Source organism: Bidens hawaiensis, unplaced genomic scaffold (assembly GCF_021521415.1).
Source record: "Bidens hawaiensis isolate Kalapana, Puna unplaced genomic scaffold, B.hawaiensis_p1.1 tig00030769_1, whole genome shotgun sequence".
NCBI lineage: Eukaryota > Viridiplantae > Streptophyta > Magnoliopsida > Asterales > Asteraceae > Bidens > Bidens hawaiensis.
The window spans coordinates 1-13,549 of NW_027495137.1; positions in this window are offsets into that span (position 1 = coordinate 1).

Consider the following 13,549-nt stretch of genomic DNA (forward strand, 5'->3'; position numbering starts at 1 on the left):
ACGGTTATCCTTATGCTCGTAGGGGCAATGCCTCTTTGCATGGACGAGCACAGTTTCTCAGAATTGTTCGCGCGTAACCCGCGGGACAGTATCCTTAGCTCGTAGGGGCAATGCCTCTTTGCATAGACGAGCATAGTTTTCCAGAAACGTCTGCGCGTAACTCGCGGGACGGTTTTACGTTATTTAGCTCGTAGTGGCTGCGCCACTTACATAGACGAGCACCGTATCCAGAATTTATTCACGCGTAACCCGCGGAACGATTTTTATCAGAATATTGTCAGAATTATGTGTTAATACGATTTTACCAAGCAGATGTTAATGATGTTGCCAGAAATGTTTCAGAATGATTTTATCAAGTTACTAAAACTTGTGAACTCACTCAGTTTATACTGATTCAAATGTTTTTACGTGTCTTTCAGGAGATAACTAGGTAGCGCATGGAGTCACACTTAGAGCACCACACGCTGAACATCTAAACAAGCTTTTTGGAAGATTTTGGTTTTATCCCTCGATGCGCACGGTTACCCGCCGCGCAAGGGGATATGGCGAGGAAATCTTCAGTTTTATACTTGGATGTTTCTTTTTGTAATCTTTGAACAATGTAATGTGTTTGTACTAAACTTCTCATGCGCAATAAAAATCTTTGAATGTTTTGCAATGGCCCGTGCTTAATTATCAATCCCCACTCGTGCGCGCCCGGCTGTTTCCGCCGCTCAGGGCCGGGTGTGACACCAGCTGAAGAGGGAGTGCTCATACTCCCAATGGATGCTTGACCGGATGGAGAGTCGGGTTCGGGTTATGATGGCGGTGTTAGTGGTGTTGGTGGCGATGTTGGTGGGGGTTGGTTACCACCATGTTTAGTTGTTTTGGTTGGGGATAGACAGGGACCATTTTTTTTTGATACTCTGTGTAAGCAGTTAGTGGTGATGCTAACATGGAGTGAATCTTGTTTAGTTATAATACAACCACTGGCCCTTAGGGTGGGTTTCTTTTGGGGGCATATCAGTATAGATACTTTTGGGTATCATTCAAGCACTGACCCGTTGCGGGTTATGTCGAGATGATGCCGACATAGGCCTTATGTAGGAAAACTTATCTAATGTAATAGTGACAGGAAAGTAATGTGAACAGATGTTTGTGTAATATGTACTAACGTTTATTAATGAATGGAATGTTTGTTGTGTTTTATGATTGGAATTTGTATTGATTATATATATTTTCTTGATGTTGTGTAGAATGGCACCAAAACGTTCAGCCCAATTGTCGGAAGTGGACGTGAGCCGTCTGATTGCTCGCCAGTTGGAGGCGGCGATACCAGATATAGTATCGCGCATCGCCGCCAGTATTAACAACTCGACCAATCCAACCCCTCCGAGCAATCAAACGACAACCAATAATGACGGGGAACGAAATACTAATCCTCCGCAGAATGAAAACACGATTCCGAGTAATGACGCACCGCCTAGGGTGGTCGTTACTGATAGTAATGGCCCTATACCTACGGTAGAGACGAACCGTACTAAACCGATTCGTGCATCCAGGGGATGTTCGATCAAGGACTTTATGTTGTGCAAACCTCTAGAGTTTAGCGGGTCTGAAGGACCCAATGGGTTGGTTAAGTGGATCGAGAAAATAGAATCCGTTGTAAATATCAGCAACTACCCCGAGGATTGTGTTGTTAAGTATGCTGCCTGCACATTCACGGACCATGCCTTGACATGGTGGAACACGATAGTGCAGACTCGCGGTCAGGCGACGACAAACCGCATGACCTGGACGGAGCTCAAGGCTCTTGTATTGGAACATTTCTGCCCGAGAAACGAATTGCAGAAATTAGAAAATGAATTGTGGAATCTGGAGATGCGGGGGGCGGACCACTTGGGTTATACAAACCGGTTTAATGAGTTGGCGAGATTGGTACCATGGTTGGTCACACCAGAATCGAAGAGGGTGGAGCGTTATATTTGGGGACTAACTCCAGTTGTAAGGAGTATAGTCAATTCTGGGGGACACCAGACATATGAGGGTGCGGTGACGCAAGCGGGTATCGTAACGTACGATTTTGTAAGGAGCGGGTCACTGAAGGTGGCAGGAGAGTCCGCTGGAGGAAAGCGGGGTACACATGACCATAGGACCCAGGAAAAGCAACAAGGTAAACGTGCTAGACCCACTGCCCAGAACTACGCCATGACTAGTTCGGGCGAAAGGCAAGAACCGCAGAAGGGAACGTTTCCTAAGTGTGGGAAATGTGGTTACCACCATGCTGGCGTGTGCAAAGAGGTGGTGTGCCACCGGTGTGGCAGGATTGGACACTACGCACCAAATTGTAAGACAAATCTGAACAACCTGAACCGACAATCGCAACCTATCCGTGCGCAGCCATTTAAGACCCGACCAGCCCGACAGCAGAACCCGCAAGGAAACCAAATGGTGACCACCAACCGTGCTTGCTATGAATGCGGCAGCATGGATCACTTCAAAAGACATTGTCCGAAACTGAACCAGGGAGGAAACGGGAGGCAACCCGCGGGTCAGGCATCGTCATCCAATCCGGCGCGAGGCCGAGCATTCGTGATGGGGGCGAACGAGGCACGCCAGGACCCCAGCGTAGTGACAGGTACATTCCTCGTCTCTGATCATTACGCTTCTGTATTATTTGATACAGGAGCCGATAGAAGTTTTGTCTCCGTTAGATTTCTGTCGATAGCAAACCTTCCTATTGGTGAAACCATAGAACCTTACACCGTAGAAGTCGCTAACGGTAAAACCATGATAGTTAATCAGATAGTTCGGAATTGCCCTTTTATTCTGAACGAACAATCCTTTCTGATCGACTTGTTACCGGTAGAATTGGGTAGTTTTGACGTGATAGTGGGAATGGATTGGTTAGCACGTAACAGGGTAGAAATAAACTGTGAAAAGAAAATCGTCAAGATCCGGGTGTCGGATGACGAGGAGGTATTAGTGCATGGAGAAAAATCCGGCACCATGATACCATTTATATCCCACCTCAAGGTATTAAAATATATACGTCAGGGATGTGTGGCGTATCTAGCGAGCCTGACGGCCACTGATTCTGAGGAAAAACAGGTGGACGATATTCCAGTGCTACGCGAATTTTCACAAGTTTTCCCAGAGGAACTTCCTGGATTACCGCCAACCCGACAGGTCGAATTCAGAATCGATCTGTTACCTCAAGCTGGCCCTGTTGCTAAGGCACCTTACCGACTTGCACCATCTGAGATGCAAGAATTATCCAACCAGTTGCAAGAATTGTTGGATAAAGGATTTATTCGTCCTAGTTATTCCCCGTGGGGTGCACCGGTACTATTCGTGAAAAAGAAGGACGGGAGCCTTAGAATGTGCATTGATTACAGGGAGTTGAACAAGTTGACAATCAAAAATAGGTATCCTCTTCCCCGAATCGATGATCTGTTCGACCAACTACAAGGTGCGAGCTACTTCTCAAAAATAGATCTTAGATCGGGATACAATCAGGTTAGAATCCAGGAGGAGGATATCCCAAAAACCGCATTCCGGACTCGCTACGGCCATTACGAGTTCTTAGTTATGCCTTTCGGGCTAACAAATGCGCCAGCAGTATTCATGGATCTCATGAATCGAGTCTGTAAACCCTACCTCGATAAATTCGTCATCGTGTTTATTGACGATATTTTGATTTACTCGAAGAGTAAAGAAGAGCACGAGCAACACTTGAGATTAATTTTAGAGCTTCTAAATCAGGAGAAGTTGTTTGCAAAATTCTCCAAGTGTAACTTCTGGTTACAAGAAGTGCAATTCCTTGGACACATTATAAACCATCAAGGAATACACGTTGATCCAAGTAAAGTTGAAGCAGTTAAGAGTTGGCAAGCGCCTAATTCGCCAAAGGAAATCCGCCAATTCTTAGGCTTAGCTGGATACTATCGTCGATTTATAGAAAACTTTTCCAGCATTGCCCAACCTATAACCCTTCTGACTCAAAAGGATCGAAAGTATGATTGGGGAGAAGAACAGGAAGCGGCGTTTCAAACGCTAAAACAAAGATTGTGCCAAGCGCCGATCTTAAGTGTCCCCGACGGAGACGATGGTTTTGTCGTGTATTGTGACGCATCCCGTAGAGGATTGGGATGTGTGTTGATGCAGAATAATAAAGTCATAGCCTATGCTTCCTGACATTTAAAAGTACACGAGAAAAATTACACTACTCATGACTTAGAACTGGGAGCAGTTATCTTCGCACTTAAAATCTGGAGACATTATCTCTACGGTACAAAGTGCACCATCTTCACCGATCATAAAAGTTTGCAACACATATTCGATCAGAAAGAACTGAATATGAGACAACGAAGATGGGTCGAATTATTAAGCGATTATGACTGTGACATCCGTTATCACCCCGGCAAGGCTAACGTCGTAGCCGATGCCTTGAGTAGGAAGGATCGGGTTAAGCCATTGCGAGTGCGAGCGCTGGGGATGATAGTCCAGTCGAACCTTTCGGATTTGATTCGAGTCGCTCAACGTGAGGCGTTGAAAGAGGAACAATTGGAAAAAGAGGGACTTTACGGTAGCGAGAAGAATTTCGAACAGCGCGTGGACGAAATTCTCTATTTCAAAAATCGGATTTGGATCCCGACCCTCCATGACCTTCGTAAATTAATCATGGACGAAGCGCATAAATCGAAATATTCCATACATCCGGGATCGGATAAGATGTACCAGGATGTGAAGGAGTTCTACTGGTGGCCGGGTATGAAAAAGGATATAGCCACATACGTCGGCAAGTGTACGACGTGTGCGAGGGTTAAGGCGGAGCACCAGAAACCTTCAGGAATGTTACAACAACCGGAAATTCCCGAATGGAAGTGGGAGCAAATCACGATGGATTTTGTGACACACCTCCCCAAGACTTCCCGAGGACATGATGCAATTTGGGTAGTCGTGGATCGATTAACCAAATCGGCACATTTTATCCCGATTAGAAATAATTATAACACTGAGAGACTTGCGCAGATTTATATAAATGAAATTGTGTCTCGTCATGGGATACCCATCTCAATCATCTCTGATCGGGATAGTCATTTCACCTCCAAGCTTTGGCAAGCTGTCCAAGAAGTGTTGGGAACGCGTATTAATTTAAGCACAGCATACCACCCTCAGACCGACGGTCAGTCTGAGAGGACCATCCAAACACTGGAGGATTTGCTTCGTGTATGCGTACTGGATTTTAAGGGAAATTGGGATCAACATCTCCCACTCGTAGAATTTTCCTATAATAATAGTTACCATAGCAGTATAAAGGCAGCGCCTTACGAAGCATTGTATGGACGGAAATGCCGATCGCCACTCTGCTGGACAGAAGTGGGCGACGCACAGGTTATTAGATTAGATCTGGTCCAGGAAACGACCAACAAAATTCTTGAAATTAAAAACAATCTGAAGGCCGCGCGGGATCGGCAGAAGAGTTATGCAGATAACCGTAGAAAACCGTTATCATTCGAGAAAGGTGATAAAGTGTATTTGAAAGTATCACCGTGGAAGGGTGTGGTTAGATTTGGAAAGGCGGGGAAGTTAGCCCCTAGATATATTGGACCATTCGACATTATTGCAAAAATCGGTCCTGTAGCATACCGATTAGAACTGCCTGATGAACTAAGTGCAGTTCACAACGTGTTCCACGTGTCGAACTTGAAAAGGTGTCTGTCGGATGAGACGTCGGTGTTACCTTTAGAGGGTGTTCAAATAAATGATAAGCTCAACATTGTAGAGGAGCCCATAGAAATAGTAGATGGGAAAATCAAGCAACTTAGACACAATAAGATCTCGTTGGTCAAAGTTAGATGGAACTCGCAACGAGGCCCAGAATATACATCGGAACGAAATAACGAATTTCGGAAGAAATACCCCCACCTATTTCCTAAAAAGGAAGTAGTTGACGCGTAAAATTTCGAGGACGAAATTTTTATAACGGGGGGAGAATGTAACGATTCCGGCAAATTCAGGTATACCCTAGCCGGAATATACTATTTACGTGTTATTCAATACTGAATATATGAATTATAATGTGTTTATACGAGTATATAAGATTCACAGTACGAATTATACTCGAATGTACAACTAGTCGTATCGGAATAACGATTAATCGATGAACGGTTATTGAAACCCGAACGAATCGGGAATTACATTATAGACGAAATATATAATGTTTAGTGATGTTTACGAAGTATTAAAGCTTCGGGATAAGTGAATTATAGCACAGAAAAAGGATTTCGATTTATTAGTATGTCGGTACGTTAAACGAAACCTTTAACATCAAACCAAGCAAGAGATAATCAATCAAGCCGAAAAAGATGCGTAATCATTAATAAAATGATGTTTTAAGTCAATAAATGTCATGGTTTAAGTTTTTAAAGTTTTTAAGTCGATTTTATGTAAATTTTATTTTAAACCGAAAAACGACCATTTTAGGCTCGTTTTAAGCCGAATTACGAGTTTAAACGAGAAACGAACTGAGCCAGATTATCCAAAACATTATCCGGATTACGAAAATCCGAATGTGTGGCCTAGAATGGATGTGTGGGCCCCACCCCACACATAACTTGGACCGATCGGTCCTTGTCCACACACTCACAAATTACATTTTCTTTTTTCTTCAAAATTTCTCTCCAAATCCTCTCCAAACTCTTGAACATTCATCCAAAATCTTTGATTTCCACCAAGATTTACAAGGTATAACACATATTTTAATGTTTGAATCTTGTTCCCAACTTCATGATCTTGAGAAAAGGAGGTTTCAAATGTAAAAATGGGTGAAAACCCGAGTTGAAACCGATTCTCGCATGATCAAGTGATGTATACAAGTTATACAAAGGATCTTGATCCAAGTGATGAGTTAAAAGAGTTTAGAACGAAATTTTACGGTTGAAATCTTGTAAAATGAGTTTCCATGTGAAAGACGGGTGAAAACCCGAGATGTAACCGACTCTTGCATGATCAAGAGATGTATACAAGTTATACAAGGGATCTTGGTCCAAGAAATGAGTAAAAAGAGTCGAGAACGGATTTTTACGGTTAAAACCTTTGTTTTTATATCAAAACCGACACTATGAAAGAAATGGTTTGATTGTTGGTGTAACTTGCTTGGTATAGTGTTATTGTGCTTGTAAGTGTTGTATCTAGTGGCTAGCAAAGGCTAGAAACCAAGATCTTTGCAATCTAACGCTAGAAAACACAAGATAGTTCGGTTTTCGTGTGATTCTATGATTTTGGACAGATTGTAGTGTGCTTAGAGTCGGGTCATGAAATTTCACAGAGATGATATACACATGAAAATATGAGATCTGTGAATTTTTGGTAATTTTTGGATAAAGGATGAATATTTGGTGAATTTAATGCTCGGTTTTGGCTAAAAATGGTTAAAAATAGCTAAACATGATGAAAAATTCTGGACAATTTAAGATAAGCTCTTTATAACATATAAAAGTCACACACAAAATTTGAGCTCAGTTGGAGAAGTCTAAGTGGGCTTTTCGGTAAAACGAGTTCTAGGGCTTTCTAGCTCGGTTTTTGTGAAAATGGCTTGAAAAATGAGTTTTGGGTTCTGGAAAAATTCCAGGGAGTTATGAGGATGGCGAGGATCATCCCGGAAAAATTTGGGATTTTTCTAAAGTCTTTTGGTATTTTTGACATATTTAGTGTTTTAATGATGATTAAAAATAGATAAATAAATGTAAATATAAAAATTAAATCTGGAAAAATTTTTGCAAAATTTCTTACTGTCAAAATAAGTGTTGTGTAAAATTTCAAGACCCGAGACTAAACGGGTAATTATTTGTGCTAAAAAGAACATAAAAACAAATTTCTAAAGCTTAAAACGTGTAAACCGGCAAAGTTCGCATAAGCGAGCTGACTGGTATATAAAAAAACCTAAAAATGGACCATTTTCATAAAACTAAGTAAATTAAGTAAAAGTAAATCATCCGAAAATAATTCGGATGATTTGGGTAATTTTACCCGATTTTACTGTTTCCGGCACCTAAAGGACGGAAACGGGCCCCGCGGCCAAACGGGGTGTCCAAACCGAGCTCTAATTTCATCACTTTAACTAAAATACCAGTCAAACACCATTTTTGGGTCGGATGTGAACAAACTCATTTTTGAAACTAAAAACGGATAACCGTGCTAGGCACGCAAATCAAGGAAAACATAAAAATGATAATTTTGACCGTCAGACTCTAAGTAATGTCACAATCTGAGTCCTTAGAAGTGTCACGGGGTTAACATTGTCCCCGGATCGAGTACAGTACTGGGTTAACAATGTCCCCAGATGTACCGATTGACACGGATTTAATTTATGAGGAATTATATAGTAACGACTAGATATCATATTACAGATCCAGGATTATAGCAGTTCGTTGTATCACGTCCCGACTCACAGAAAGGTGAGTTTTCACGAGCCCCTTTTACTGAACTGTTTTAAATATTGTCCCGGGGCGGAAAGCATGTCTTTATTAAAGTATTTAAGTACATACCGATCGTATGGAAACACTTGTATATTTATATATATATGGTTTGATGCACAGAATATATATAAATTGTTTATCGTGTGGAATTGTTCTGGGGTAACATAGTTCCCAGAAGTTATTATTGTTCTGGGGTAACATAGTTCCCGGAGGTTATTATTGTTCTGGGGTAACATAGTTCCCAGAGGTTATTATTGTTCTGGGGTAACATAGTTCCCAGAAGATTAATGAAAACGTTCTGGGGAAACATAGTTCCCAGCATAATTACATTGCTAATAAATGATTATTAAAATGATCTGTCAATGTTTATTTAAATTAGTGAAACTCACCAACTATTCGTAGTTGACCCGTTTTCTTCACATGTTTTCTAGGTATGCCCAAGTTTGAATGATTGATATGTGCTTAATGATCTGTGCTACTTGTTGGAAGCTTGCTGATCTATATTTTGTAATGAATATATTAATGTCTTATCGGTAAAACATGTGTGTAACACCTAGACGGTAACGAAACTCGCAACAATGTAATATGATATAAATTAATGTAGTGGTATTTTCTTTATAAGCAATGCTGTTGATATCAGATGTGTCTGTTGCATCCCGTGTACGTTTCCGCTGCGGTTACGGGGTGTTACAAAAAATATCAAAAATTTTGGCTTTCCCTTCTCATTTGCTCATGATGCTTTCTCGTCTTGGGAGTTATCTTTGGCAGCAAAGGAATCTTGTTCTTGGGTTCCTATTTGCCATTCTTATCTTCCATTACGCTTTCATTTCTTGAACTTTTTTCACTTGAATCACTCAAGTCATCTCTATCCAACAATTCATCATCAAAGTCATCTTCTGAGACTTGCGCACCAACAGAATTTTCAACATTTGTTTCAACATCCTTCATTACAAACTCACCCCTGTCATTAACCTCAACCAACTTGTAAATCTCAACAAACTCCTTTCTATCTTCAAACACTTCTCTAAACTGATCAAGGTAAGCATTTCTGTTTTCTTTATCCACTTTCAATGAGTAATTATCATTAAAAGATGGAGGAACAACGTTATACTTATCCTCCTCCTTGATCTTCTTCAATTTACCACAAATGTTTCCAGTTGACACCAAATTTTTCAAAAAATCATTCTCAACTTGAAGTTGAGTATTTTTCAACTTCTCATCAAGATAAATTTTCTTAAGCTCTTTAATTTCAGTTGCATACCTAGACTGAATGGTGTAACTGTCCATACAATCATGTTCTAGACTCTTAATTTGGTTCTCATAGGTCAACTCACTTGTTTCGTAGACATTTATCATGCTTTGTTTCTTAAAACATTCACTTTGTAGTTTACTAACTGTTTTTCTCAAAGATTCATTCATTTCAAGTATTTCAAGGTTTGAAAGATCTGAATGTACCTGAGATGATGAGGACTCAGCTTCATTCTCTATTTTTTTTTTCCATGAATGCTACATTGGCTTTTTCAATGTCATCAGCATGATTGCTCCAATCAAATACACCTTCTTGCTGTTGTTGAGCTAATGCAACATTCCCTTGATTTCTTGGTTGGTTGGTATTGTTTATGTTCTTATTTAAAGTAGCTTGTGGAGGGATTTTCTGGTTTCATTGAAAGGATTGTTGTTGTGGGATTACTTGTTGATGATTCTGTTGTTGATGGTTGTTGTAGTTGTTGAAATTACTCTGCTGACCCTGATTCTGATTTTGATATTGAAATTGATTTCTTTGTTGATTGTTGTTCTGAAAATGGCTTGGCTGATTACATTCTCTTGAAAAGTGTCATGGTAATTGGCAGTTGTAGCAAATAGCCTTGGATTTTCAAATCCAATTCTATCATTTGGTCATGAAACCAATGACCTCCCAGTTCTGCTATACATCCTCTTACTTCTCACAGCAATCATTGGAGCCTGCCTTTTCAGATCCATATCTTCTAAGTCATCAGCATCAATTTGTTCAAGATCTTCTTGAACCACACTAGTATGAATCAGATTCATTGCTACAAAAGCATTATAAGACTCAGTGAACATGGAGAAGAGAGCTTGATAATCACTTCCATGGTTCACATTTCCAGCACTATAAAGAGCATGTCCACTGGCCATTGAGGATGTATCATTGTCATCAATCAATTGGACATTGAATCTTGATTGTCCACCTTGATTGGTTGACTGACCAGCAATAAACATCATTGGTATCTCACCACCATATTCACTTGGCTCTTCTATTATGGGAATTTGTTGTTGATTCTTTGTAGACATATTTCCCATGGGGGAAATAAGAGCATTAGCCTCTTGAAAACTTGGCATGTCTTCTTTGATCATATTATTCTCTATCATCTCATGCTCTGCTGCTTGCAAAAAGCAAATAACATCCTCAAGCTTGAGGACTGAAAAGTTGGGTTTCTGCTTGATGAATTTGCTAGGAGTGTACCATTCTGTGATTGCAAGGTCAGTTGTTCTGATCTCATTGACAATAGCCACGAACATCTACAAAACTGACTTCAATCGTTTACCCTCCCTAACCTCGAAATGGTATAGCTGTTGCTTCAGCCTGTCCTTCTTGATATCCTTAAGCTCGGTGTTTCCTTCAAACATCTCTACTACAACATCATACATTGCTTTTGCTATAGTATGATGAGCCACACCGGTCAAGATTCCCATGATAAACCCAACTTCAACATAGATAAGGCTCTGTCATCTTTCTTTTTCATTGTTCTTTCAACTGTTTGGTTGTTTGCTGTGCCATCAGGAACATATTGCCCATTCTTAATCGAATTCCACATTTCAACATCATTGTAACCAACGGCAGCCTCAAACAACACCTTCGATTTGATGTAGTTTTCTTGTCCATACAGCCTAGGAATCTTGTTAGTAGAAACCTCTTGCTCATCCATTGATCCAGACATATTTTTTGGTATTTCAAAATATTTTTGGGATGAAAAATTACTTGAAAACTTAACAAAATTAAACAAAAACTTAAACAATCTTGAAAAATAATCAGATCTGTGGACAAAATTCTCAAATCCGATGTACCTGGATGAATAAGAGCAAGATCTATAATAATGGAAAGAACTTTAATGTAGCTCTGGGTAAGAAACACTTTTAAACCTCAACAATATTGTAGATCTGAGAAAAATGAAAAACAGGGCAGCTGATGTCACACACCAATGGAACAGTTGTAAGCTGACGTCATTCTTAATCTTCAAAATCAGCAATATTTAGCAATAGTTATTCACAAAAACAGCAAAAACAAGCTCTGATGCCACTTGTCGGTCCTGTATAGCTCTCATAAACACTCAATCACTCACAACTGTAACCCACACAAACGTGTTGACAAGAAGGTTACGACATACTGTTTTATGAAAAACCAAATAATATTAAAGGCGGAATCAATAATACTATTAATATTGCTCAATGGACAGGAAAGTAACAAATACACAAAGTAACTCAAAAGATTTCCATTTATATTATGAAGGATACAACGAAAATCAGTTAGGGTTTTATAAAATTTTCATAAATTATGAATAAAATCTTATGAATTGAATAATATCTGATTAGGATAAAGTACAATATTATAAAGAAAAAGAAAGGCTTTGTTACGTTTCCACATCAAAGTAAAATATAGTACTTAGTTCTTTTTTATTCCATTTAATGCCTATTGGTGTTCCAAAAGTACCTTTTCAAAGTCCTGGAGAGGAAGATGCATCTTGGCTTGACATATAGTGTGACTTGTCAGATATATTTGGTCATATGGGATTTCCCCGTTTTCTCCCCAATCGAGATATCCTCTATTTCGCCCACGAAATACCTCTATTTCACCCACGAAATATTCATTTCATCATCAAAAATTTGGAGTGTGAAGTGCAATTTTGTTGGAACGTCTAAAACTTTTTGATTCACGGTGTATCGCGCACGAATAAACCATCGGTATGATTCTTTGATAGAAAGAAATCACGAAAAGGGGTATGTTGCTACCATTTTGAAAGGATTAAGAAGCACCGAAATAATGTCTAAACCCAATGATTTAAAACCAAGATAAAGGATCCCAGAACAAGGAAACGCAACTTCAATTGACTCACGGATCCAAATACAGAATCCAAATCTATTTTAAACGAGATGGGGGGGGGGGTTAAATACCACTCAAAAAAATAAAAATATGAATATCTTTAAGATATTTTAAAGATATTTTAGAATTCGTGAACTTGAGTTATGATTACAAATGATTTTTTTCAGGAAGAAAGCTAAAAAAATGACTATGCGTTAAATTATAGACTAATTTATTTTTTGGAGTCCTTTCCTAGGCGGGTCCTATGGAGAATGTGGTCAGAAATCCATAATAGAGTCTGACCACAACGACCGAATTGATTATCTTCATGCATAAGAATACTAGATTACCTGGTAGAAAAGATTTCAAAATCATCACAAACCTCCCTTTTTCTTTACTATTGCAATTTCTGGATTATTATATGATGATTTTGAAACTTTCCATATATAGAAAAGAAATAGAAAAAGATAAACTATAAATGACATATGTTAACTTCGCTATCGGTCACCCAGGAGTATTTAGCCTTGCAAGGTGGTACTTGCTAATTCACACGAGATTCCACGTGCCCCATGCTACTCGGTTTAGAGCGTAAGCTATTGATGCCTTCGGCTACTCGACTTTTGCCAACTAGGGTGCAGCATTCTACTGCTTCGCCTAGCAGCACGACGCCTGTATTGCTCTCCCACAACCCCTTTTTGACGATTTAGGTTGCTCCCATTTCGCTCGCCGCTACTACGGGAATCGTTTTTGCTTTCTTTTCCTCTTGAATGTTTGAATTCTTGGCAGCTTTTCCGTACATGATAAAGACAGCCGTCGAATCACAATATTCGCTCAGTGTCCGTTGTTGTCATAGGTGTGCCCTAAAGTTTCCTTTTATAGAAATACCCTGACATTCCTTCTAGAAACCCTAATGATTAATACTAAACATATTCAAATGTATTACAAAACATTCCAAGTGTAAACAGGTCTTCGAGCAAGCTTTGCATCTTTT